Here is a 24,653-nt window from a genome sequence, read left to right as displayed (position 1 = left end):
ACACACACGGTGGTGTCTACTGTAGGTCAGACTGTAAGTATGGCGTAGTTTCAAAACTCATAAGTCTGATTTGAACTTTAAACTCAAGTCCTAATGCAAACCGTGAAGTTTGATGTGTCGTCTTTAAGTTGTTAGGCTGATGCTGCCTCTTTAACCCGTTAACACTGCGTTATACACTTGCTGTTACCAGAATGGCATTGACCAAGTCATAGAGCATTACTACAGGCCATGTGTTATGTTATAGTAGTATAGTACTATGGTAATTAAGCTTTCAATGACTATTACAGCGTGCCACTGGAGGTACGGCATGCATTATGGGGCTACGCCATGTTTTCCTTAAGTTTACACTTAATTTATCTATTAAGCTCAAGCAACTTGCAACAAAGGCACCAGTGACATGATGCTTTGGCCAATTATATTTCTGTAGTCTATTTTGTGTATATCTGATGCAAGTGTTTGATGTTGTCTCTGTTTCTGTTTCCAGAGTCTCTGGTGGACATTTCATCTGGTCTTGGGGAGAACCACGTATGTTTGTCTTTTTACACATTACATTACATTACATTACATTAGCATTTAGCAGACGCCTTTGTAGGCATTCATCGCCTATCCACGCCTCCCTGCTCTCTGATTGCAGAGAAAGGGACCATGATCTGGCACCCTAGCTGGTAACTCCATGTTGTCTTTCGGATCAGAACGATTGTGCAAAGAAGCAAGGGATTTCCCAGTCTACAATCCACTTGCTCCTATTGTGAATACAGTGACACCGTAGAGGAAAATTTAAAACTGGCAATAGAATATGTTGTTTTCCCAGCTGAATGTATACTGTGTGCTGGCCATAAGTGCAGTCTGTGTATTTACATAGAAATTATCTTTTAGCAGTACATGTATAATGTGTATTGGATGGATATGCAGATTTGTTAACCTTTCTCTTTATCCCCCAGTAAACAGCAGCCATGGGAGACGCTGAGGTCAGATAAGCGCATATTAATTCTGCCAGTAGAACAGATTATGCTGAAATCTTAGAAGATCTTAGTTTTGTTTTGAGAATCTTTTGAAGCTAGGAAAGTCCAACTTCACTTACAGCCACGTGCTGTTTCCCAATTTCATCCTTTACGTAGTTATTTTACTGACATGAGAGCCCAAACACTTCAAAGTAGTCATTGAAAGTCAGCCCGGAAAGGTGTTTTATCTTTCTGCTTATAAGGCAGACATCTGGTCTATTATTTATCTGTTGTGGTTCGATTTGTGAATGCTTTTCATTGATACAGTAAACAGCAGCCATGGGTGACTCTGATATGGCCATTTATGGCCCAGCTGCCATCTACCTGCGTAAGCCAGAGAAGGAGAGAATTGAAGCCCAGACCAAGCCCTTCGATGCCAAGACTGCTTGCTATGTGGAAGACAAGGAGGAACTGTACCTAAAGGGTACCATCAAGAGCAGAGATGGCGGCAAAGTCGTCGTTGAAGTTCTCGATACCAAGGAGGTTTGTTTGCTATGGTTTAACATTAATTAATAATTGACACAATAGGTTAGTAATGGCCATATCTGTTTTCTCTTCATTTGTCGTGTTAAAACTGTTTCCATGCCATTTCCTCCAGGAAAAGACTGTTAAGGATGTCGAAGTCACCCCCATGAATCCTCCCAAGTACGACAAGATTGAGGACATGGCCATGATGACCCACCTCACTGAAGCTACTGTCCTGTATAACCTCAAAGAGCGTTATGCAGCATGGATGATCTACGTAAGATTTTCCTGAATCGGACGAAAAGCATTGGGGCTACCTTCAGTACATTTTCAATGCCATACCGATTAGGGCTGGGTAAAATAATCGAGTTAATCGATAATTGATCAAATCGAATCGAAATTCACAATATCGATTCACAGGGCACAAAATCGATTTTTTTTGTTCTTTTTCGTTTTGTTCTTTTAGTTTAATTTAGGTCTATGGAAAATGCCCAGTAGGTATTAGTCAATTAGGCCTAGGCCTACTTATTACAAATTAGCAATCTGTTAACACTGTCAAGCTACAGCCCTTTGACATTTTTATATAAAAATAGGCAGCAGCATCTTTTGGGGGAAATCCTGGCACCAAGAAGGGATCGGATTGAATCGATTCGGAATGAATCTAATCGAATCGAATCGTGATTAATTGATTCAAAGCCCTTAGAATCGAAATCCAATCGATTCAGGAACATGGCTGCGATACCCAGCCCTAATACTGATGTACTCAATTCTCCTTTTCAGACCTACTCTGGACTTTTCTGCGTTACGGTGAACCCCTACAAGTGGCTCCCTGTGTACGACCCATTTGTGGTGTCTGCCTACAGAGGCAAGAAGCGCATGGAGGCCCCACCCCACATCTTCTCTGTCTCTGACAACGCCTACCAGTTCATGTTGCAAGGTACAGATCTGTAAATGTAAACTTTTTTTTGTTCAAAACTGCATTGCGCTTCATTCACATATTAACTTAAGGAAAACAACACTGCCTGTAGGCATGCATTTAAAATTACATTTTGCATTTCTTACACAGACAGAGAGAACCAGTCTGTCCTGATTACGTGAGTATAAACTTTTCAGTATTTCAGATAATCTTATTCTAACTTTGATGTCTCATTATTAATGTTGTCCAATGGCTAATTCCCTAAATATCTTCTGGATAAAATAGTGGAGAATCCGGTGCCGGAAAGACTGTCAACACCAAGCGTGTCATCCAGTACTTTGCAACAATTGCTGTGGCTGGAGGCAAGAAGAAGGACGATGGACCAGCTGCCTCTGGAAAACTGCAGGTAATAATCCTTCAAAAATATGTTCACAAATGTGATACATACTTGACTAATTTCAGACATTACGGAGCAGAACAACAGAAATCTTGCTTCTTTTGAAGGGCTCTCTTGAGGACCAGATTATTGCTGCCAACCCTCTGCTGGAGGCTTATGGTAATGCCAAGACTGTGAGGAATGACAACTCCTCCCGTTTCGTAAGTCTTTTCCCAATTCTTTAAAACAACACTTCCACTTCCACTTTGATGAATGATTATGTGAAAGTACTGGCTAATGTCTCATGTTGTTCTGAACAGGGTAAATTCATCAGAATTCACTTTGGCACCACTGGAAAACTGGCTAGTGCTGATATTGAGACTTGTAAGTAAAGGATATTCATGTAACAATATGCATACATTCATGTAATAATTCCATTCATCAGAAAGAGAAACATCGATAATCTTTTTTCCACAGACCTGCTGGAGAAGTCTAGAGTGACATTCCAGCTGTCTGATGAGAGAGGCTACCACATCTTCTTCCAGATGATGTGCAACCACAAGCCCGAGATCATTGGTATGTTTTAAGATTTCAACTGAAAATGTCTCCAAAAATAAATAAAAAATAAACATTAAGATAAATATTTGCATGTACATTTACTGATGTTTTGCTCTTTACTTTGCAGAGATGTGTCTGATCTCAAACAACCCATATGACTTCCCCATGTGCAGTCAGGGTCAGATCACTGTGGCCAGTATCAATGATGCTGAGGAGTTGGTGGCCACTGATGTAAGATGAGCATAATGATCAATTTATTTAAGGGATATAATATGTGTATGCCTTCCTCAGGTCATACCTGTACCCTTTCAAAACTAAACAGACATCAATTCTTCTTTTCATGTGTCTGTAGGAAGCCATTGACATCCTGGGTTTCAACGCAGAGGAAAAAGTCACGATCTACAAGCTGACTGGTGCTGTGCTTCACCACGGCAACATGAAATTCAGGCAAAAGCAGCGTGAGGAGCAGGCTGAGCCTGATGGCACTGAGGGTAGGTATCCGTTTCCGAGGGTGGGTTTCAGCACATAAAAGCACTGAATAGAAATCAAATAAATGATCTCCACACTTACAATGCCAAGTGCCAATGCGTGAGAAACTCTACAATTTATCACAGAGTCAACACTATAATATTTCCAGTATTCAAATACATATTTGTATTAAACATTTTTATAGATGCTGACAAAGTTGCGTACCTCATGGGCCTGAACTCCGGTGACATGCTGAAGGGCCTGTGCTACCCAAGAGTGAAGGTCGGAAATGAGTTTGTCACCAAGGGACAGACTGTGCCTCAGGTAATATTTCAACTAGTCACTCACATCAGGGAGATAATGAAGGCACTAAGCTATTGGATTAAAGTTTTTGTTCTGTCTGGCTATAGCTAAGCCTCAAGAATGATGAAATATACTTATGTTTTTGGTATGGGCCAAGTAATTACTTAATTAATTTGTTTGCTTGTTTGTTTCATTCATTCGTTCATTCATTCAACTGCATTTCAATACGTACTTTATTTTCTGCTATTTTAGGTGAATAATGCAGTGTCTGCCTTGGCCAAGTCCGTCTATGAGAGGATGTTCTTGTGGATGGTCATCCGTATCAACCAGATGTTGGACACCAAGCAGCCAAGACAGTTCTTCATCGGTGTGCTGGATATCGCTGGCTTTGAGATCTTCGATGTGAGGACTGACCTAATGTTGCTAACAATTAACTGCTTTGCAAGCCGGCAATGCTCTTACAGGTGTTTTTATTTACTTCTTTCTAAAGTACAACAGCATGGAGCAGCTGTGCATCAACTTCACCAATGAGAAACTGCAACAGTTCTTCAACCACACCATGTTTGTACTTGAACAAGAAGAGTACAAGAAAGAGGGTATTGTTTGGGAGTTCATCGACTTCGGTATGGATTTGGCCGCTTGCATTGAACTCATTGAGAGGGTAAGATCAGTACCATCATTTTTCCTATCCTTTCACAACATCAATGGTCAACCCTTTAAATAAATGTCCGTTTTGTTTTAAAACAGCCCATGGGTATCTTTGCCATCCTTGAAGAGGAGTGCATGTTCCCCAAGGCCTCTGACACCACTTTCAAGAACAAGCTGTACGACCAGCATCTTGGCAAGAACCAAGCCTTCCAGAAGCCCAAGCCTGCCAAGGGCAAGGCTGAGGCCCACTTCTCTCTGGTGCACTATGCTGGCACTGTGGATTATAACATCTGTGGCTGGCTGGACAAGAACAAGGATCCACTGAACGATTCTGTTGTGCAGCTGTACCAGAAGTCATCTGTGAAACTGCTGCCTATCCTGTACCCACCTGTTGTTGAGGGTAAATCTTTTCACAGAATATCCCACACATTTTAAAGTTTTGCAATTGAGACTAACAATTTCTGAGAAACACATCAAATGTCTTTCTTCGGGCTAATATTCACAATGAAATGATCTTCTATTACTACGTTTTTAAAATTCTAATGTGTATATTATTTACATACTCTATTATTCATAAACTCAATATTTGTATTCTAATCTAAAGATAAGGCAGCCAAAGGTGGCAAGAAGAAGGGTGGCTCCATGGCAACCGTATCTTCCGCTTTCAGGGTATGTATCTCCACTATGTGACATGGTCAAATACATGGCATTAGTGATCAAATAAATGGCATTATTAGAGAATGCAATGAAGAACTGACATTGTTAAAGTGCCAGTGTTAATGTCAACAGGAGAACTTGGGCAAGCTGATGACCAACTTGAGGAGCACCCATCCTCACTTTGTGCGTTGCCTGATTCCTAATGAAATTAAGAAACCAGGTAAAATATTTTTTGGAGAGATATTAAGTCTTTATTTTGAAGTGATTATTTTTTGTCAATGTCTAACGCTGGCATTTTCATAGGTCTTATGCAGAACTTCCTGGTCATCCACCAGCTCAGGTGCAACGGTGTGCTTGAGGGTATCAGAATTTGCAGAAAGGGTTTCCCAAGCAGAATCCTCTACGCTGACTTCAAGCAGAGGTGACAATCGCCAGAAGTAACCAATGATACTATGTTTGTTTTTGGGTTTCTTTAGTGAAACTGACATATTTTATATTTATTCCAGATACAAGGTGCTGAATGCCAGTGTGATCCCTGAGGGACAGTTCATTGACAACAAGAAGGCTTCTGAGAAGCTCTTGGGATCCATTGATGTTGATCACACCCAGTACATGTTTGGACACACCAAGGTAAAAACCTTGCACACATTTTGTTCCTAAATATGTAAATACATAATTATGCAATAATTTATATTCCTCAATAGATATGTTCATGAAAATGTTGCCTTGCCCTCTCAGGTGTTCTTCAAGGCTGGTCTGCTGGGTACCCTTGAGGAGATGCGTGATGAAAAACTTGCAACCCTGGTCACAATGACTCAGGCTATATGCCGTGCGTACCTCATGAGAAGAGAATATGTAAAGATGACAGCGAGAAGGTACACTCCATGTTTTGATAATATAATACAAGAAACCTGTTTTATGTACAATAATAACACTCCATATTATATAAGAAACTTGTTTATCTAGAAATGCAATACGACTTTATCACATCTTCAGCTGATGGGATCACCAGTGATGTAACTCAGCAGATTTTGCAGAAAAAAGATAAACTACATTATAATACCAGTTTGGAACAACACATGGATGACGGAGTTCTGTAAAAATGGGTTGAAATAGTCTGAAGGCACCATCAGTTACGCAATCTTAGCTCATTCAGGAATGTAAGCACATCATAAATAATAGAATGGTTAAAGTTGTGGAATATTTCCCCTACAAATGCCTGATCATCCTGTGTGTATGTGTGTAGGCCTCAAAGAATTTCATGTTATCCAACTGGTTTGAACCAGAACATCTCACAAAATGTTCACAACCTTTAAGCTGTGACACTATTTTATAGGGAGGCTATTTACACCATCCAGTACAACATCCGTTCATTCATGGGTGTCAAGAACTGGCCATGGATGAACGTGTACTTCAAGATCAAGCCTCTTCTGAAGAGCGCTGAGACTGAGAAGGAGCTGGTTGTTCTTAAGGAGGAGCATGAGAAACTGAGGGAAGCCCATACCAAAATGGAGGCCAAGAAGAAGGAGCTTGAGGAGAAGATGGTCGCTCTGGTGCAGGAGAGGAATGACCTGCAGCTACAAGTGGCCTCTGTATGTTTACTATTGGTGTATTTAGCAAATAACTTTGTATGTTATCATTGTATACTATAAAAATCCCCAACATTCTTATTTGCAATGATGTGATATATACACCCTCTTCCCTCAGGGATCTGAGACTCTGAATGATGCAGAGGAGAGGTGTGAGGGTCTGATCAAGAGCAAGATCCAGCTTGAGGCCAAACTCAAGGAGACAAGTGAGAGGTTGGAGGATGAAGAGGAAGTCAATGCTGAGCTGACTGCCAAGAAGAGGAAACTGGAGGATGAATGCTCTGAGCTCAAGAAGGACATTGACGATCTGGAGCTGACCCTGGCCAAAGTGGAGAAGGAGAAGCATGCCACCGAGAACAAGGTTAAAACATTAAAGATGACTGTTTTTTAATATGGTTATAAGGCTTATTAATTACTAACAGCGGAAAAATATGCTCTATTCTCTATACATAGGTCAAGAACCTGACCGAGGAGATGGCTGCTCAAGATGAGTCCATTGGCAAACTGACAAAGGAGAAGAAAGCCCTCCAAGAGGCCCACCAGCAGACTCTTGATGATCTCCAGGCAGAGGAGGACAAAGTCAACACTCTGACCAAGGGCAAGACCAAGCTTGAGCAGCAAGTGGATGATGTAAGTTGGTTGTCTATATGTGGGCAACTGCTTATACTTCCATTGTTTGTAAATTAATGTATAATGTACAATTGCAATTAATTTACTTAAGTTTATTAAATTTGTAGCTTGAGGGCTCCCTGGAGCAAGAAAAGAAGCTCCGCATGGACCTTGAGAGAACCAAGAGGAAGCTTGAGGGTGACCTGAAATTGTCCCAGGAGAACATCATGGATCTGGAGAACGACAAGCAGCAGTCTGATGAGAAGCTGAAGAAGTAATGCAGTCAGACAAACTACACACCATTACATATACATTTTCAATGATGAATATACTGCAGTGATTCATTTTTGATATATGTCATTCTGAATAACAGGAAGGACTTTGAAACCAGCCAACTTCTCAGCAAGATTGAGGATGAGCAATCTCTGGGTGCTCAGCTGCAGAAGAAGATCAAGGAGCTTCAGGTTTGTTCATTTGTGTCCTAGTTTAATGTTTCATCTTTTTTAAATGCACACTCTTGAAAATGTACATAATTGATTGTTTTATGGCTGGTGTACTATTTTCCTAACAGGCCCGTATTGAGGAGCTGGAGGAAGAGATTGAGGCTGAGCGTGCAGCTCGTGCCAAGGTTGAGAAGCAGAGAGCTGATCTGTCCAGGGAACTTGAGGAGATCAGTGAGAGGCTGGAGGAGGCTGGTGGTGCCACTGCTGCTCAAATTGAGATGAACAAGAAGCGTGAGGCTGAGTTCCAGAAGCTGCGTCGTGACCTTGAGGAGTCCACCCTGCAGCATGAAGCCACTGCTGCCGCTCTGCGCAAGAAGCAGGCCGATAGCGTTGCTGAGCTGGGAGAGCAGATTGACAACCTCCAGCGTGTCAAGCAAAAGCTTGAGAAGGAGAAGAGTGAGTTCAAGATGGAGATTGATGACCTCTCCAGCAACATGGAAGCAGTTGCGAAGGCTAAGGTATGGAAGTTAAACAAACTGGATTGTCATTATGGAATCTTAAATGTCAATGTAATGTCCCTAAATTCATCAAAATTTTAAACCGTCTTCTGTTCTACTTTTTATTGAAAGGCCAATCTTGAGAAGATGTGCCGCACCCTTGAGGACCAACTCAGTGAAGTCAAGACCAAAGCTGATGAGGGCGCACGTGCCAACAACGACCTCGGCGCACAGAGAGCTAAACTGCTGACTGAAAATGGTAAAACTCACAGGATTTAACATTATTCAATACATACAGTAAATTCTGTGAATTATTTGTTTTGACCACATGCTATTACATTTTGTATGTCATACATATTCCGAAGTATTTTTTCTTGTTTTAAATGAAACATTCTGAATTTCTAACAAGGTGAGCTTGGCCGTCAGCTGGAGGAGAAGGATGCTCTTGTGTCTCAGCTGTCCAGAAGCAAGCAGGCCTTCACTCAGCAGATTGAGGAGCTGAAGAGATTGAATGAGGAAGAAGTCAAGGTGAGGAAGCTCAGGAGTTTTACAACATTTCATTGAAATTCACAATGTATTGACAATGAGATATTGACAAACTATTTGTTTTACAACTAGGCCAAGAATGCCCTGGCCCATGCCGTTCAATCTGCACGCCATGACTGCGACCTCCTCAGGGAGCAGTTTGAGGAGGAGCAGGAGGCCAAAGCTGAGCTGCAGCGTGGCATGTCCAAGGCCAATGGTGAGGTTGCCCAATGGAGGACCAAATACGAAACTGATGCCATCCAGCGCACTGAGGAGCTTGAGGAGTCCAAGTATGTTCCCATAACTTATAGATGCAGTATGATGTATATTTTGAAACAATTGTCGACAATTAGAATTATGGCTTCTCTGTAGGAGGCAGCTTGTCATTAAAAGTCATCTTTTATGAGACTTACTATGAAGCTGTTTACTTAAATGTTTTATTTTGACTTTTAATATGACTATGTTCTCGCCTCAAAACAATTCAGGAAGAAGCTGGCAGCACGTCTGCAGGAGGCTGAGGAGCAAATTGAGGCTGTCAACTCCAAGTGTGCCTCTCTGGAGAAGACAAAGCAGAGACTCCAGGGTGAGGTTGAGGACCTCATGATTGATGTGGAGAGAGCCAATGCTCTTGCTGCCAACCTGGACAAGAAGCAGAGGAACTTTGACAAGGTTACATTTTAAATTGAATAATAATAATATCCTGTATAATAATCTAACCATTTAACTTCATTGCACAACATACGTAACATAACTAGTTGAGCCCATGCCCTCCATCTATAGGTCCTAATGCAATACCAAACGTCCTTCTCATAGGTTCTGGCTGAGTGGAAGCAGAAGTTTGAGGAGGGTCAGGCTGAGACAGAGGGTGCCCAGAAGGAGGCTCGCTCTCTCGGCACTGAGCTGTTCAAGATGAAGAACTCCTATGAGGAGGCTCTTGACCAGCTAGAGACTCTGAAGAGGGAAAATAAGAACCTGCAGCGTGAGTAGTCATTGGCTTAATAGCAGCAGGTGTTCAGTGAAATATAGCACATATTTATTACACTTATATTGAAAATGTTACTTTGCAGAGGAGATCTCTGACCTGACTGAGCAGCTGGGTGAGACTGGAAAGAGCATCCATGAGCTGGAGAAGGCCAAGAAGACCGTTGAGACTGAGAAGGCTGAGATCCAGACTGCCCTGGAGGAGGCTGAGGTTAGACAAAAAATATTTACTTATTTTCAGCATAATACCTTACCGATTTTCATCAATGATGAACTGTTCAACACCTGTTCAATTTCTTAAATAGGGAACTCTTGAGCATGAGGAGTCCAAGATTCTTCGCGTCCAGCTTGAGCTGAGCCAGGTCAAGGGTGAGGTTGACAGGAAGCTGGCAGAGAAGGATGAGGAGATGGAGCAGATCAAGAGGAACAGCCAGAGGGTGATTGAGTCCATGCAGGGTACTCTGGACTCTGAGGTCAGGAGCAGGAATGACGCCCTGAGAGTCAAGAAGAAGATGGAGGGAGACCTGAATGAGATGGAGGTTCAGCTGAGCCATGCTAACCGCCAGGCTGCTGAGGCCCAGAAACACCTTAGGACCATCCAGGGTCAGCTCAAGGTTGGTTGACTTTAGGAACAGCATTATTGTTATTATTATTATTATTATTATTACAAAGGGATTCTGAGTAACAGAGTAACATGAAATAACAAATCCATTTGCTAACTTATACACCAGGATGCCCAACTGCACCTTGATGATGCCATTAGAGGACAGGATGACATGAAGGAGCAGGTTGCCATGGTGGAGCGCAGGAACGGCCTGATGGTGGCAGAGATTGAGGAGCTGAGAGCTGCCCTGGAACAGACAGAGAGAGGCCGCAAAGTGGCCGAGACGGAGCTGGTTGATGCCAGCGAGCGTGTTGGCCTTCTGCACTCTCAGGTATGGAAACATTAAAATAGAATTTCCTTCTTTTTTTAAACGCTGGAGTAATTGAAAACAATTTGGTTCATTTCCCCACTACAGAATACCAGCCTGCTGAACACCAAGAAGAAGCTTGAGTCTGACTTGGTTCAGGTCCAGGGTGAGGTGGATGACATTGTCCAGGAGGCTAGGAATGCTGAGGACAAGGCCAAGAAAGCCATCACTGATGTAAGAACCAATCTTCCTTCACAACACTGATATTCTACAAGTGTCAAGGTCTAATTATGTATTTGCCAACAAACCCATATATCTTATATTAATTAATAAGTCTGATATTCCATGATCTAGGCTGCCATGATGGCAGAGGAGCTGAAGAAGGAGCAGGACACAAGTGCTCATCTGGAGAGGATGAAGAAGAACCTGGAGGTCACTGTGAAGGATCTGCAGCATCGCCTGGATGAGGCCGAGAATCTGGCCATGAAGGGTGGCAAGAAACAGCTCCAGAAACTGGAGGGCAGGGTCAGTGTATAATCATCTCATAATGATCACATTATCTCCATTATTACTGGAGGGCAGGGTGAGGTCAAGATGATGTGATAATGACCATAAATGATAATGACCTAAATTCTGATGGTGGTCCGGAGAACGAAGCGGAACCAGGACCGTTTTAAAGATTCTTCACCATTGCTGGCCTATAAATATAGACGCCCCTAGTGACCAGAAATTGACTTGCGGGAAGTCCACAAAAAGAAGGCAGAAAGACTTTAAGTGTAACCTAGTCAGATGTTTTATCAAGCAGCTTCCTTGGCGGAGGTCTGCGCCGAGTGTTTCTAGTTACTTTAGTGACCAGGTACTAAGGTGTAAATGTTTAATATACCTTGTATATACGTAATATAATATGCCAATATACCATGTCCAGGTCCGTGAGCTGGAAGCTGAGGTTGAGAATGAACAGAGGCGTGGTGTTGATGCCGTCAAGGGAGTCCGCAAGTACGAGAGGAGGGTGAAGGAACTCACCTACCAGGTAAGAAATTGTTCTCACCCAAAGCATTAGCCTTTAAAAGGAGTAAAATGGCATTGTTTGACATGGACATGTTGTTTGTAGACTGAAGAGGACAAGAAGAACATGGCAAGACTCCAGGATCTGGTTGAGAAGCTGCAGCTGAAGGTCAAGGCCTACAAGAGGCAGTCTGAGGAGGCTGTAAGTAATAATCTTGCTCAAGTTAAATAATAATAATAATAATAATAATAATGATAATGATAATGATAATGATAATAATAATAATAAATAATAATAATAATAATAATATTAATATTATTAATATAATAATATAATAATATTAATAATAATAATAATAATAATTGTATTTGTATAGCACTGTATCTTACAGGCATGCAACTCAAAGTGCTTAAAAATGGGAAAAAAACATCATTGTTAGAGATGGATATAAAAGGAGAAGTAGAGACGAGAGGCAGCAATAGCAAGAAGGCAGAGGAAGAAGAGATAGATAGAGATTGTAGAGTCATAAGGTTGTAATTGGTCCACATAGGTAGGGACCAGGATTCTTAGAGGTGTAAATCAACCCTGTCACGCAGAGCCCATGCTACCACCTTACTGTCATCAAAATTGTAATGACCTAGTCTTAATCTATTACTTAAGGCTGCCTGTAATATCATAGCACTGTTGTTATGATGTAGTTGGTTAGTCTTTTTAGGCAAAAAGCAAGCGGGTCCATCTGCCAGCCGAACCAAACGGCGGGCCCTTAAGACTTAAGACTCTACTTAACCACAGCTCATATGACTTTGCAATGTTCTAATGGCTCCCCGCATTCACTTTACTTTTTTTTCTATAAAACAGGAGGAGCAGGCCAACACCCACCTTGCCAAGCTCAGGAAGGTTGCTCATGAGCTGGAGGAGGCTGAGGAGCGCGCTGACATTGCTGAGTCCCAGGTCAACAAGCTCAGGACCAAGACCCGTGATGGTGGAAAGGTAAGACAATTGACTCTATGGCAGAATTAGCAGTTGCTATTGCGTTACAAAACATTGCAAATCTGCACTGACAGTATTCATTAAACCGGGGGGAAAAAAGTGCAAAAGCATTAATATGAAAATACTTATGATAACAATAATTATAAATAATTACTAAAATGTGAATTAATTGTGTACTCACAATATCTGCAAATGTGTACTCACATTTCTTTTCTCTGTTGTCTTTTAAGGGCAAGGAGGCTGCAGAATAAGGCTCCTGAATCCGCATCTCCTCTCAAATGGATTAAACATCCATCCTCAAACAAATTTACCTTTCATGTGACAAAATGTCATTTTAATAAACCTATATTTTCTGAATTTCTTTGTCCATTCCAGTTCATTTTCTCTCAAGTTAGTTTGATGGCAAGGGTGATTAATTTGCATTGCACATTCAGGCAGAGGTGTAGGTTTGCCTTGGAAAGTGGTGAGGACATTAATATGTCAAGATGTCCTTATAGGCTATTTTTGCATTACATGTATGTTCGTGCTGGTGGGTACAAGCTAGGTTTATCTTAAAAATTGGTATAGACATGTCCCCACCATCCACACCTAAAATTATACCCATGCATTTAGGGGACATGACAGAAGGATGGTAAATAATATACATTAAAGTGATGCTAGACTTTTGGGTCGGTTTTCTCAAGAGCCTCTCTTACAGAGGTGGCTAAAGTAAAAGTTAAAAAAAAGAAACAAAGTTTCCATCTAATAGAGGTAACTTATCTGAGTAACCAGTAGACATCCAATAGAGGTAACTTATCTGAGTAACTGGTAGACCTCCGCACTTGTCTACCAATCAGCTGACTGCCCTGGTTAGATCACAGTTGTGGTGGCTCTATCTTTGGTTTTTAGTTTCTCAGTACCGACACAAATTTTCTTAAGAAAAGGATGACTCCAGGCTCTTCTATTTGATGATTTACCTCTTTACTTAACTTGGTGTAGCTTGGACCAGCTTCTTAGTACAGGCCCCATGTGTACTTCATTATTCTGAAGCCACTTAGTTGCCAAGCAACAGACTAATGCAAATAAAGCAAAACCCTTTCCAGTAAATACAAGGGTTCAACAAAACTCAAACAAGTCAGTCTTCTGTATACTGCATTGTATAATAACTAACTTGCTGTGCTGGAGACCTAAAGACTATGGTTACCACCAGTGGTGAAAGTAGTTTCCATGTCTTACCGCACCCAGTGTACAGGCAGTGAAAGGACACATACTTGTATATGGCCGTGCAACCTGAAACACTTGAACAGGTTTCTCTGGTCTCTATCACAGTGTCTCTATCCTCAATCTCAAAGTAAAACCCTTGTGAGCATAATTGAAGCCCTGAGACGAAGATCCATACAGGTCCACATTTTCACATTTTGAACATAGGCCTATGTTTTTTAATTTGCAGTTCGAACATATTTTTTATTTATTTTGAATTTGTACGAAATCTTTCCGTAACCCTAAAGCTCAAAGAAGCAACTAGCTAGCAACTTGCTTGGCTTAGGTACCATAATAATGGACTCCTCAGGGGTAACAAGTCTGCTTAAGTGCAACACACTATCAAGGACTTTGGGCACCAAAGAACGCCACACTTCAGGAATTGTGTGGATAAAACACAACGATTTTTGGGATTACTTCAGTGTGCTATTCTTAAAACATAATAATAACCAAAATAAATGAGCCTCTAGTACTTGTACATGAACAAGGCAAAGACATGATCCACTTCATAAGAAACAAAAGCTGACTTTCATTGTTCATTAACACAAGTGATTGCATACACTACACTATCACTACATCACACTTCTTAGCTTTATATTAGTATAGTGCTTTTCCACTCCTTCGAGCACTCAAAGCACTTGACACTTACACCCACTCACTGATGCTCACATTCACAAACTAGTGGCCGTGTCCACCAGGAGCAATTTGTTAAGTGTCTTGCTCAAGGACACATCGACGGACAGAGCGGGGCTTGAACCTGAAACGTTTTGGTTGCCGAACAGGTTCCTCTATCGACTGAGCAACCATATTGATGCTCAAAGACAACACAGTTGTGAAAGGAGGACATGTGGGGTGTGCTCTTCACTGACCTCGTACCTGACTGAGCAGCGCTGCGTTTCCCAAAAACTCTTAAGTAGTACTTTTGGGCAGTCATGGGTGAGCGGTTAGGGCGTCAGACTTGCATCCCAGAGGTTGCCGGTTCGACTCCCGACCCGCCAGGTTGGTGGGGGGAGTAATCAACCAGTGCTCTCCCCCATCCTCCTCCATGACTGAGGTACCCTGAGCATGGTACCGTCCCACCGCACTGCTCCCCATGGGGCGCCACTGAGGGCTGCCCCCTTGCACGGGTGAGGCATAAATGCAATTTCGTTGTGTGCAGTGTGCAGTGTTCACTTGTGTGCTGTGGAGTGCTGTGTCACAATGACAATGGGAGTTGGAGTTTCCCAATGGGCTTTCACTCTTCACTTTCACTTTCACTTAAGCCTAAGTAGTACTTAAGTATGAGGGGCCGCCTAGGCAAAATACCAGAAATAGGTTTCACATCATCACTAAAAGTTTATAAATACATTATTTTACCTCACACATGCACTTTAGCAAGCATTTTATTTGCATGTACCAGAACAAAACATTGTATGTAGGCCAATATGACTATTTTATCCATAAACTTTTGGTGATATGATATATTGCCTAGGCGGCCCCTCATACTTAAGTACTACTTAAGAGTTTTTGGGAAACGCAGCCCTGCTTGGTGAGACAATAAAAAGCACCCATCAGCTAAGGGGCAGTGTTGCCAGATTGGGCTACTTGGGATGAGCGTCGGCGGGCAAAAACGGGAAAAATTGGCCATTTGGCGGTTTTTTAAGCCGTTTTGGGCCCATAGAAGTCAATGTAATTTGTTGAATTTGGGCGGAATTTAGCGCATTTTGGCGGTTTTTGAGAACCTTTTGGGCGGGATGTGGTCAGACACATCTGGCAACACTGCTAAGGGGTATACTTAGAAGCAGCTTCAGGAGCAAACCAGGTTAAGTCAAGAAGTAGATTGTGTAATAGATAGAAGAGCCTGGAGTTAGATGATAACTTAACCTGGTTTACTCCTTAACCAGCCTCTAAGTGGAGAGTTTATTTGCATCTCCATTTTGTAGAATGTTGGGAAATTGACATTTTTGTATTGGGCATTCCATTGCATTGCATCACATTGCAAAATGCATTTTATTTAGGTTAAAAAAGTTTGTCCTCAAAATATACGAATGGCAAGTCTTCACACGGCGTGGTTGACCCACTTCCCTTTGTTTGCTTATGGTTGTTTGCTTACCGACAAAGTGGGAGGAGTTCCCATATTGTCAGAAACTCAGAAAGTACTTGCATTGCTCTTGACCTGACTAGTTGCAATGCTGAAAGTGTTGCGTCACTAGGAGGGCACAGCCTGGCTAGGGAAATAGGGCCGGGGCACTTTTGGCTTAAAGGGGCCCCTCATAATTAGAGGTGCAGAACTGACTCATCGGTGGATTTAAAAAATATTTATTGTTTTACATTTCTGAAAATAGGGGCCCACGAGGGTGCGAGGCGCACCGGGAAATGCCTGCTATGCCAGATGGCCAGTCCAGCCCTGCATGCAACCCAGTAAAGGACTCTGAATAGAAGACAGGAGCAGGATCAATGTCCTTGTTCTGAAGAAGATGGAGGGAGGCCTCAATTAGCGCTTTCCGACTGAGAACCGTGCTGGAGCCCGTTCCCGCACCTAATCGCGAACCAGCCGTCGTGTTCACGCCACAGATATTTGCGTTCGCGAATCGGAAAGTTGGTTCGCAATGCGAACCGCAAAATACTAGGTTTTTCTCCGCGAACCGTGACGACAGCGTGACCGTCAGCAGGTTCATCCGGGTAACGCAGTCACGTGCGGGAAAAGTTCAGAGCTCGGTATGAACACGGGCGGTTCGCAGATAAACACTTAAGTGCTGAACGTAATTGGTTCGGGCTCCGTTCTGGTCAGCCTGAAAGCCCTAAATGAGGAGGCCCAGAAGCGTCTGGTATCCATCCGGTCAGTAACAACACATTTTATGCTATAGCTTACACACATAGTCCCCACACATCAGTGTTACAGTGTGCAGGGGCGCTGCCAGAAATGTTGGGCCCCATGAAAGATTCGAATTTTGGGGCCCCTATCATTGCTTGGGCCCCCTTAAGGGCCCCTATCATGGCTTGGGCCCTTAGAATCTGTACCACACACCCCCCCTAGCGGCCCCCATGACAGTGTGTGTGTGTGTGTGTGTGTGTGTGTGTGTGTGTGTGTGTGTGTGTGTGTGTGATTATTGTCACTCTCTCGTTTAGTATATGTTTAGTTTAACTACACATTGGAGTGGTCAAACGCAATTTCAAACTTCTGTACCAACCTTGTTATATTGATTTTACACTTGAGGTACACTTTATTTGACTTGACTTGACTTGACTTCACATTACACTACATTACACGTAGCTGAAGCTTTTATCCAAAACATACTGTATATTTCAGGGTATTGGCTGTAGTGCCTGGAGCAATGTAGGGATAGGTGCCTTGCTCAAGAGGGCACTTCAGCCATGGATGGAGGTGTAGGCAGAGGTAAGGGTGGGATTTGAACCTGCAACCCTCTGATCTTAAGACCACCTCCCCTACCATTAGGGCACAACTGGCCCTTTAAACTGTGGTTTATGTACATAGTCCCCTCGCGCTACTCCCCTGGGTCTGCCTGCGGGGCTTGCCCAGGTAGACATACTGTGAATGCCAGTTTGTTCTGTGCAGTATGTCTCACAATGACAAATACTGTATATGCCTTTCGTCTACATTGTGTTCACAGAGACAACAAAAGCGGACACGTCGACGCAGATCTACAGTCCTCTGGTCACTACGACAACCTACCTGACCTGACCCCGGTATCACCTTTTGGATCGTCTCCATGACAACCCACCTCACCTGGGGACCCACTGTATCACTATGTGGAGGCTCTTCAAATACTGTTGAAGGAGAGAATTGTGCACATCCCGGGAAAAGGTGCAGGACGAAGGCCAACTGTAGGATTCAAGGATTCAAGGATTCAAGAATTTATTGTCAAAAAGGCAACGAAATTGTGTTTGGGGTACAATACTTAGGAGTAGCAGGTTTCCAAGTAAAGTGCAAAACGAGGTAAAAGTGACACCAGTGCTTGACCCCCCCCAGCCCCCCCATCCCACTTAAAGTGCAGCAGAGATTAAGTGCATAATACGACCCCCCCCCCCCTCTCTCAAACATGCGCGCGCGTACACACACACACACACACACACACACACACACACACACACACACACACACACACACACACACACACACACACACACACACACACACACACACACACACACACACACACACACACACACACACACAGAAGTTTTCAAAGTGAGAAGTCTGCACATTCAAAAACCTTTCTGTCTTTTATTATTTCATGGCTGAATTATGTTTCGACTTCAACAGTCTTCATGACTTCTCACTTTGAAAACTGCTCTTCAAATACTACATTGAACTTGAGCACTGAACTCCACCCAAAGGACCGTCAAGCCCATTCTTTTCTTGGATGTGACGTGAGGTGAACGCTCCTTTTAGACCTTCGGTTAGGAGACCTTTGAAGACTTTAGTTTGAGAATGAATGGAGTTCCCTTAGCGCTGAAGATGGTGGTAGCGTACACCTTGTGCGAGCCGCCACCAAACATCACAAAAACCGAAGAAGTAGGGCACAACGCCCCCTTAGGAGACCAAACCTGAGCACACTCCTTGGCATTGGGTGGGTGGACTTTGAATTATCTTTCTCCACTAGACGATACTTTGCTCCACCCTTTGCCGGCCTGATGAGCATGATGGATGTTTTTTTTTTTTTGGGGGGGGGGGGGGACGGAGAAGGACTGGCAAATGACCCTAGCTGGAATCAAACCCGCGTTGCCGGCGTAGTAACCCAGTGCACTACCGTTAGACCACGTAGGGCGGGGTGGGTGGAGTTTGAATTATCTTTCTCTACTTGATTCGCCATCCTGACTGGGATGATGGATCAACAGCAGCTGGTTGCCATAACAACCCAGCCTTCTCATTCATCACCCCCTGGTGGCAAAATGGCATAAGTGGGACATTGACCATTATCACTGCAGGACTGCTGGCTTTGGGCCCGACCCCGGACAAAGTCATCTGAAAGGGCCCCAAACCCAATACGTATTACAGTGTAATGCGGACCCGATTCTACGTAGGCCACCTTTCTCCTTGAGCCCAAGTGAGTCCTTTGTCCCCACCCCAAATGGCGTGCCTGCTCTGCTCCACAGGAATGCCTTCTTTTTTGTTTTGGTCTCCTCATGTACTTGATTGTGTCTCCCCACGGACAATTGTGATGGGCCCAGTCCACTGTACATTAAGGATGCACCGATGGGCCGTCCCATCTAAATTGTGGGCCGGTCTCAAAGGGAAAATTTGAAACAAACAAACAAAAGCATTGAGGAGTGTCGCCCCACCAGGAAAATGCCCTGTATGCCAGATGACCAGTCCAGCCCTGTATGCCAGATGACCAGTTCAGCCCTGTGTCTCCCGCTGGATGAGCCAGATAATGGAAATGGATTTAATGTTTCAGTGGACATTCAGAGGACTGTCAAGTACTTGTGCATTGTACCTTCACCAACCACCTCACTTGGTCATTGTGAGAGAGAGCACCTGATTGGGACTAATACCTGAGGACTATACCTGCAATATGGCACCAACATGTCGACTTGAATGCACTAGCTTGAAATAAAGACGCCTTTGCATGATGCCAGACCGATACCTGGGACGTTCAAAGTAAAGGAGTGGGAATTTGCTTTGGTGTACCTATACTGGACTGTTGGAGGATGTTTCTATTTGGAACTTTGGTCATAAAAAATACTTCAGGGTATAGACCTCAGTGAAGCTGAGAAAGTAAAACTTGTTCTAAATGTGAATCTTCCTGAGACAGTGAACCTTAATCTAAATGTGAACTTAGGGACATACTGGCTTTGTAAATCAGTCAATAAAACACAGAATAACAATTATAAATATAAATAAATATTATGATGATGATTATTATTTTTATTATTATTATTATTATCATCATAATATTTATCATGTTTATTTGTAATAATAAATATTATGTATATATACAATTTTATGATAAATACCATAAATGAATATTTATCAAATAAATTGAATATGAATATATAAATAAAACTGTATTTATGTTTTCTGTTGAACGTTACTCAGGCTTACATCATTCTAGATCAGGGGTGTCAAACTCATTTTAGTTCAAGGGCCACATACAGTCTATTTGATTTCAAATGGATCAGACTAGCAACATAATTCAGAAATATTTTATTTATTTTATCACTTTTTCTTTTATTTGTCTTTATTTGATTTGATTTATCACATTTTTGTTTAACATCACCCCCTACCCAGGACATTTTACAGTATTAATTCAACACTCAGAGAGTTGATTAAACATCTTCTAGAGTGCATTAGTTCCCAGAGTACTCTGTAAGTGTTGAATGAACTTCATTCATTGGTGTCATCTTGAGTACACTGTAATGCATGTCAATGTCAATGTTAAATGTAAGCTTGGAGGTAAAATTTGCACTTTGTCATAACTAGAAAATGGTTGAAAGTACAGGAGAACGGTAAAACCCTATTATTTAACTCAAGGGAAGGTGTAAAATAAGCTTATTTCCAAAAATGTTACAGTATCACTTTAAGTTAACTTACAAACTTAAGGCAGCAGGGCAACTTACTATTTTACGTTAACTGCCTTGCAATGTTTTACAGTGTAGAGATGCCATAGTTCCATAACAAGAATAACAAGCCTACCAGTGCCTTCCAGCCGTTGATGATAGCAAAGAAAGTGTTTAAAATCTACAAACCTACACAGTGGCAAAGACCACTTCCACTGACGCCTTGAAGTAAATAATTAGTAGAGATGTACAGGATCCAAGATCCGGTTCCGGATCCGGCAGGATAATAGGATTTTTCAGACTATCCGGATCCGGCAGGATCTTAAGCAGTGGATCCGGTATCCGGCAGTTACCTAAAAATCAGGATCTGGGGCATCTCTACTTTTTACGTAGCCTAGGCTTTTCAGTCAGTCTTTCACAAGCCCAATCGCTGCATGGAGTGAAAGCCGTTTGGAAGCGGCCGTTGAAGGCAGTGTGGTAGTAAGTCAATGAGTCATAAAAATAGTTTGCGCCAACATAATTAAAAGGGCCCACGTGTGCGAGTTGGCTATGTCTTTCAACCCTTTCGTAGGATCCGGTATCCGGTTCCGGATCCGGTGGCAGGATCCTAAAAATCAGGATCCGGTGCATCTCTAATAATTAGTGTATGTCTGACAGTCTGAACCCTGTAGTCAAGGGTCTAGTTAGCAGTTTTAAATCAGCAGCATACAGTTCACCCGGTGCCTCAGAGAAAAAAGGTGATCAGTTCATAAGAAGTATTGAAAAAATTGATCGCTGAGTGTGTGCATCCATCATTCAGAGTTTCCTGTGTCCTGTTGACTGATGAGAGTTGAGAGATATGAGAGATGAGAGATGCTGTTTCCTCAAACAGTATATACCGTACTGAAGATCTCTCACCCACCACTACCTCCAGCCAGGATGTACTGTTTGTGCAGTCTGTCACTGCTGTCTGAGCGTAGCACATGTGGCAGTTAAAGTAGGCTGCCTGCGTCACTGCCATCTGGCCATATTAGCTGGGTTTCTTAGCGTCCAAAAAGGGCCTAATCGTTACGCGCTGGATAGAAGCACCAAAATCGGTGTAGACCTTCCTTAGGGTGTTCTCCATCATTTCAGAAGGGGTGCCCCAAATTTCAATGTCATTAAGGTCATTTTTATGGGGTAAATCCAAGATGGCTGCCCAAAACCAGCCAATAGTAGTAAAATGCTGTACTGCCTGGACATAATGGTGTTATGGGCCAATCCACCTATTTGTGTGTGATGTATACAAACTGAACTTTGAAAATATGTGCAAAACTTACCATAAAAACAATGTTATATATGTCTTATTTAGATTCAAAAACAGGAAAATCATAAAAACCATGGTCAGAATGAGATCACTCTACAATTGAGAGCTCATTTCTGGGCATTTAGGTATTGAACCAACATTCATTAAGAGTTTTAAAAATTTGCAGTGGGTCATATCTATAACATCCAAAAAGAAAATTGTGGTTAGAAAATTTAGGGGAGAAGAGATAAACCCTTGAACTGGGCCACACATAACTGTCCCAATGTTAGCATGCTAGCATTAGCAGGTTCAGACACTCAGTCTGCTCTTCAGATAAAGATGGCAAACAACAATTTTAATCCCACTTACACATGCGCGCACACACACAAACTACTACTACTACTTCCTTAGGACCCCCTCAATGATTTAACCCTAGGAGTCCAACTGAAATATATTCATATCAATCAAGTCAATAATACATGTACATATCAAGTGTCAGTGACAGCTGTCAAATGACAAATGTATGCTGATTAATGTTCAGATATGTATATCACAGTCCTAAGTGTACAATGGAGTGATAAGGGCATTTATGCTTAGGAAATTATGAATAATCAATATGCAATACACCATACATACAGTATATTGACAGATACTTTGTTTTAAAAGAGCAAAATGGTAACATGTCTGTTTTTCCATCTACTTTTGGCTTTAATCTAGATGACATGTTGGCTACCTAACCACTTAATTTATTGTTTGCTCGTTATTTTTTATTTGTGGGTGTGGTCCTTTGTTTAAAACATGTCTGCCTGCCTTCCCTCTCTCACATAGGCTACTAAAATAGTCTTTCAAAAACTTAAAACAACAGCATGTGGAAATCCTATTGGCTTTGGAGGGCTAACGTCTATAAGACTATACTGTACTCTACTGTATTGCACTGTACTGTACTCTACTATACTGTACTGTACTGTACTGTAATGTGATATACCGTACTGTACTCTACTGCACCGTGCAGTATGCTACTGTACTGTACTGTACTGTACTAGACTGCACCGTACTGTATGCTACTGTACTGTACTTAACTAGACTCCACCGTACTTTATGCTACTGTACTGTACTATACTGCACCGTACTGTATGCTACTGTACTGTACTGCACCGTACTGTATGCTACTGTACTGTACTGTACTGTACTGTACTAGACTGCACCGTACTGTATGCTACTGTACTGTACTTAAACTAGACTCCACCGTACTTTATGCTTACTGTACTGTACTTTACTTTACTGTACTGCACCGTACTGTATGCTACTGTACTGTACTGTACTTTACTTTACTGTACTGCACCGTACTGTATGCTACTGTACTGCACTGCACCGTATTGTATGCTACTGTACTGTACTGTACTGTACTCTACTGTGCTTTATTATACTGCACCATTCTATATGCTACTGTACTGTACTGCACTCCACTGCACTGCACTGTACTGTACAGTACAACTATAGAACTGAAACATGTAGAGCGGTGGTGCTCAAACTGTGGTACGCGTACCACAGGTGGTACTTGAGACATCTCTGGTGGTACTTGGAATACCATTATGAACCTCTCCTGTACTGACTGGCAAAAGTGAATATGGAAGGCCTTCACTGCGATATTCTAATGTTGGTTATCAAGGTGGTACTCGGAGAGCTCAATATTTTCTCAGGGGGTACTTCACACAAAAGGTTTGAGAACCACTGATGTAGAGCATTCTGAGGACATGTACAATATTATGCAAAACGGTGTAGTGGGAATGAGTTATGTTACTGTTACCACTCAAAATCTTGAAGGTTAAAAAAAAGTCGTGTGGCATTTTGTTTGGGGGGGCGGGGTATGATCGACTATTCTTCCGCCCAGTCTATTTATGTGCCTTGCATATCAAGAAAATGAGTCCAGGTAATGATTTACTTTCATAGTATATACCATATGAGAAGTGTTGTTCTATATAGATATTTCTCCTATGGGTAAGGGTGGCAAAAGACCTACAGTACATGTTGTCCATCAGCTGTCAGTTTTGATAGCAGTTTAAGTACTCAATGATTACTGAGCTAACTAATACAACTTTTGACACAAGTACTAGGTGAGGACTTGTCTGCAAATAAACATTTTTTTTTAATCTCTGTCTTCTTACTCAACATACACTAAGAAATCATTCCCATTTAATTTGAACTGAAGCCATACTGTGGCCTACATGTAGGCCTAAGCTTATATTGAGTAATCTGTAATGCCATTCTAAAGATGACTGAAATGCTCTCACAATATGCACTTGTAAAAATATAGAATTAGGTGATCTTATGGGGTTCTTCATACATATGGAAAGGTCCTGTCCTTTACCCTCTCTCATACAAATAAAATACGTATATCTGTTATGGAAATTAGAGGATGGGGAACCTGCTACCTAGGGCATCTTGCACTGACACTATCCCATTCAAATCGAGCATTAGCAGCAGTCTATTCTCACCATAGTTTTAGTGTTGGCAATGCTCATTTTAATTCAGACCAAGAATCTTCTCAAATTGTTCACAATGTTACATGCTGTCAAGCACGTAAGCACAGACTCACCCATACTTTCACACTATGTACATTTTGTAGTTTTATCAATCTGGTCTAGCAGGCTACCCTTGCTTCATCTCTTCTGAGGACTATATTAACATTGTCAGCTAAGTATAATG

At 42.1% G+C, this 24,653-nt stretch overlaps 1 pseudogene; it reads left to right on the top strand.

Moving 5' to 3' along the window:
- Window positions 1–1,272: 1,272 nt before the first annotated feature.
- LOC134458420 (myosin heavy chain, fast skeletal muscle-like) lies at window positions 1,273–13,229 on the top strand (annotated as a pseudogene).
- The last annotated feature ends 11,424 nt before the right edge of the window (window positions 13,230–24,653 follow it).

The sequence above is a fragment of the Engraulis encrasicolus genome, chromosome 11 (genome assembly GCF_034702125.1).
Source record: "Engraulis encrasicolus isolate BLACKSEA-1 chromosome 11, IST_EnEncr_1.0, whole genome shotgun sequence".
Taxonomy (NCBI): domain Eukaryota; kingdom Metazoa; phylum Chordata; class Actinopteri; order Clupeiformes; family Engraulidae; genus Engraulis; species Engraulis encrasicolus.
Note: the sequence above shows the minus strand (reverse complement) of the source record. Positions and strands in the feature narration are given on the sequence as shown.